We start from the raw sequence: 4,895 nt of genomic DNA, 5'->3' as shown, positions 1-4,895 counted from the left end.
GCAATTTACGTCAAGAGCACTGAACATCGACTTTTAATGACACTGTTACGAACCATGTGTATTGCTTCATTTAGTGTTCTTCAAAGTTACTGTCTTGCTTTACCCAATGCAGAGAATTTGCACTTGGGTCTGTTTACGTCAGGTAGGCGGAATAATACGCAACAGCAAGCGTCACTCGGAAGGTTCCAATTCCTTAAATTTGACAAAATGACAATAAGTCGATGTGTCCAATGCCTTCGGAATCCGTGTCAGGCCTTTATTTTCTACACCGTGAATTATTTCTCTCTCGTCTCTCCCGGTTGCAACGGGTCCCGGAAGCCCGATGGCCGATATCCAACATATGCACATATAATAGCACAAGGTCAAAATGATGCCGCTACAGTACTCCCCGTCCTAATGCATTAATCGAACTAAAGGATCACACAAACCTCGATGGGCTACTTTATAACTGCGAGTAGTTATGAACGGGATCCAATCTGCCCTCTTTTGATCCGACACGTGACCCATGACGTCATCTTCCTCTTAAATTGTTTTAAAACATTCTGGCTTCCAGAACGTGTGACCGATGACGTTCAAAATTTTAACGTGTATTTACCTTGACTACTAGATCACGCTTGTAAAGTTTGACTTGAATAACTGGCAGATTCAGAGAAATCATTATTTCTTAATTCATTTTACTTTTATCCAACATGGCTGCCAAACCATGTGACCTATGATTTATCGACCATGTGACTACCGTCTTGTTCTTTTCCTCGAAGGTAGTTTTGACATAGCCTGGAGGTGTGTTTAGGGTCATTATCTTGCTGTAGGATGAACCCCTGACCAACTAGGCGTATACCAGAGGGTATTGCATGGCGCTGCAAAATGCTGTGGTAGCCATTTTGGTTCAGGGTGCCAGTCACTCTGTGCAAGTCGCCGACTTTGGATCCAGCAAAAGAGCCCCAGGCCATCACGCTTCCTCCTCCATGTTTGACAGATGGTGTCACACACTGAGGAGCCATCCTTTCGCCTACTTGACGGCGTACAAAAACCCTGCGTGATGAACCAAAGATTTCAAATTTGATTCATCCAAAAGACCTTCTTCCAGTCTTCAATAGTCCACTGGCGGTGCTTCATGGCCCAGGCAAGCCTCTTTTTCTTATTTTGCCATCTTAGCAATGGCTTTCTTACTGCCACTCGACCCGTCAAACCTGCAGCTCGAAGTCTTCTCTTCACAGTTGAAACTGAGACTTGCTTACTTCGACCAGTGTGAAGCTGTTGTCCTGTGAGCCACCTATCACGCAAGCTGTTGACTCTCAGAAACTTGTCTTCTGATTCTGTTGTGGCTTTGGGTCTGCTAGACCTCTTCCTATCAGAGTTTCCTCCAGTTTCCAAGTGTATATTGATGGTGTAGGAAACTGTACTCACTGACACCTTGGCTTTCTTTGCAATGAGTCTATGATTTCTTTTTTATCTGCAATTGTTTAATTGTTCTATGCTTAACTTCAGAGTACATTGAGACATTAAACTGCATAAATTTCAATAAAAACTGGAAAAATTGAGGTGTTCTAAAACTTTTGACCGGTAGTGTCTATGTATATGATATTGTTGCGGATATGGGATTTGGCCTCCATCCATATCCGCTTGTAAATATTCCCCTATTTCCCCAATACTCCCCAACTATCCCCAATCCCCTAGTCCCATTGTCTGTAAACAACACTCTGTAGAACCGACCTTCCCCTTTTTCCCCCATTAAATGTCGTGCCCAGGTTCACCGCATCTCACGTAGACAACTATAGGACATCTTGCTAGTTATTCTTAGTCTATGTCAGTTAAGGACTCGTTTCCATTAATTCTGACTCTTCGTTGCACCAGAATGTGATTGTATGGCACCAGTAGTGAGTTTAGGACCTCCCCATACCTCCTCCCATCTTCCTCATGAAAACTACAACAACAACAACAACTACAACAACAGCGCGCGGGGAGTGTGCGTCCTCACTCCGGCTTGGTTAGCCGCCATTGCCCATGTGCTCCGACGGGGTTACCACGAAGGGGCTGACTGTCAGCTCCTCGTCAAGGGCGGAGCCCGGTAACCCCCCCGCACCCAATAAGAAGCGGCGGGCCGATTCCATCTGGGGCGGAGCTAACGAGCCGAGGGCGTGTCACTCCCCGCTGGATATACGCAGCCACTTACCGGATGTGACGGGAGATGCGCCCCCAGCTTGAAGAGAAACAGACGCCACCTCCAGCGCGACGATACCTCCCCGCATATCTGGACCGGACCGTGTGGATCCTGTCCCTGAGCCAAGGTGCACCTTGTGCTATCCATCGACTACCTGCCCTTCCTTGCCATCAATCCCTGTGTGAGTCAGTCTTGTCCTGTTTATCTGTGGTCTGTCGGGGCTACTATAAGACCGTGATTAAGTGCCCACCTTCCTATGCTGTACCTCTTGTCAGTGTAATCTAAACGTTCTGCATACAAATATTATAACCTCCTCCGGAGGACTTGAGAACTGTACCCCTGGTGTCGTGTCATCTAACCCAGCCGTTGTGTCCTTTCCTTAATTGATTTAGCATAGCGCGATTTGGCCAACGTTCGAGTGGAATCGGGTAAATTGTGCAGACGCGGTCATACCAAACCGCTCGGTAAACTAACATCCAAAACCGCGTCTGTAACATTTGGTGTCAGGAGTGGGATTCGGACCTGGGACTAAATTTGTTAGGCCCAAATTTTGGAACACCAATTGTACTATTAGAGTAACATTTGGTGTCGGGAAGTGGGATTCGATCCGGAGCGCGTTTCACGCGCTCGAAATTATAACGGCGAAATTTGATTGTGTTTTACAAAAAAAAATAAAAACCCGAATTTTGAAAGTCGCGCTATGGCAGACCAAGACGGCTGGGTTCCGGTAGAAGAGAGTGAGGCAGGGTCGATCCAGGACCAAAGTGAGGGACATAAGGAGAGCGAAGCAGTGAGGGTAGCAGAGTCGCAAAATGGCGTCCTTGCGCACGAGGTTGCGGGCGCGCAAAATGGCGCCTCGCACATAGCTACGGCGGCCGTACCCGCTGCACAAGTGGGAGGGATGGCCCAAATGCAGGCCCTCATGGAGCAATTTATGGCGCAAATGCAGGCGTCCCTCAACCTGCAGAAGGACGATATGAGGGCTAATAGTCAGCAATTGGGGAATCGGATGGATGCTCAGAGTGAGCAAATGAGGGCTGATAGTGAGCAAATGAGGGCTGATAGTGAGCGATTGGGTGAGCGATTGGAGGGCCAAATGGGGGTAATGAGGGATGAAGCGAGGGGTACCGGTGAGGGGTTAGACAAGAAATTTGGGAAGTTAGACAATAATTTTGAGGAGTTAGACAAGAAATTTGGGAAGTTAGACAATAATTTTGAGGGGTTAGACAACGGGATAAAAGAGGTGAGAAATGGGTTAATGGGGGTAGAAAACAGAATGGCCGCTCAAGAGAATCAAATGGAAGGGATGCAAAAGGGGTTAGAGGGGTTAGAAAACAGTATGGAAGGCAAATTGAGGGACATGAGGGACCAAGCGGAAAGGGAAGTTAAACAAATGGGGCAGCAGATAGAGGGGGTCAGAATGGGGGTAGAAACCAAACTGGATGCTTACAGGGAGGAAATGGAGCAGATGAGGGTGGCATCTGGGCAGGAGATGCAAGTGATGGGAGAGGAGATCAGAAGAGGTGTGAGTGAGAAGGTCGGAGGAGTGCGCGAGGAGGTGAGGCACTGTAAGGAGCGCATGGAGAAGGAGGTGAGAAAGGGGACTGTAAAATTGCAAGGGGGTATAGAGGAGTTGACGCTGGGAGTAGAACAACTGACAGTGGGACAAAAGGAGTTGGGGGACCAGGTAAAGAAGAACACAGCGGTAATAGAGGGTTTAAAATCGACACAGAAGGAGATGAAAAAGGACGTAGGGGTAATTAAAAAAGAGTGTCAGACGGTACATGAGGACTTGACGAGGAAAATGAACAAGGTGGTAGAGGTGATGGAGGTTAAAGAGCGGGAGGTGCGGGAGCACATAGAAAAAAATAAAGTGGAGTTAGAGGAAGAACTTAAAGGGGCGCACGAGGAGATGAAGGAGGTGAAGCAGAAATTAGAAGAAGTGGAAGAAGGGGTGAGCGAAATTAAGAAGCGACGGAGAGAGGATAAGAAAGAGATAAAGGAGGAGGTAAAAGAATTGGTCCAAAGTCTGTGTTCGGATCGTGATGATGTGCTCATTAACCGGATGAGGGATTCGCAGGTGATGGAGGAGCAGCAAAGAGAAAGAGGACCCGGTGTAAGTGGTGACCAATATGGTCGTGCGTATGATGCGCCAGGGGATTTAAGAAGCTTGGGGGTCGAGATGGACCCGGGTGTTCGTGAGAGGCCGTGGATGAAGTGTGCAACAGGTCTGGTGTGCGAAAAAGGAGGTGTGCGAGAAAGTCCGACTATGGGGTGTGTGAGGAAAAAGTGTGTGCCAAGGAGTGAGGGTGCTGGCGAGAGTGAGTCGGTCATAGCGCGTGTGCGAGGGAGCACATGGAAGCGCGTAGTGAGGAGTGTTACGGAGGGTGTAAAGGGAGAATGCACGCCTGTGGTAAGTGTTACAGAGGGTGTGACGGGAGAGTGTGCGCAAGAGTGTGCGCGAGAAAGGTGTGTGACGGACAGGTGCATGGGGAAAGAGTGCGCTGTCAAAAGTAAGGAAGAGTGTCCACCTGTGGTGAGTGTTACAGAGGGTGTAACGGGAGAGTGTGCGCGGGAAAGGTGTGTAACGGACAGGTGCATGAGGAAAGAGTGCGCTGTCGGGAGTAAGGGTGAGTGCGTTGTCAAGAGTGGTGGTGAGAGTAGTGAGAGTGACAAGGAGCGTGAGTTGGTTGTGACAGGTGAGCGAGGATGTACACCTGGAATGGAAGGATGC

Source organism: Myxine glutinosa, chromosome 10 (assembly GCF_964187855.1).
Source record: "Myxine glutinosa chromosome 10, kmMyxGlut1.1, whole genome shotgun sequence".
Classification (NCBI taxonomy): Eukaryota; Metazoa; Chordata; class Myxini; order Myxiniformes; family Myxinidae; genus Myxine; species Myxine glutinosa.
This window is presented reverse-complemented; position numbering follows the sequence as displayed.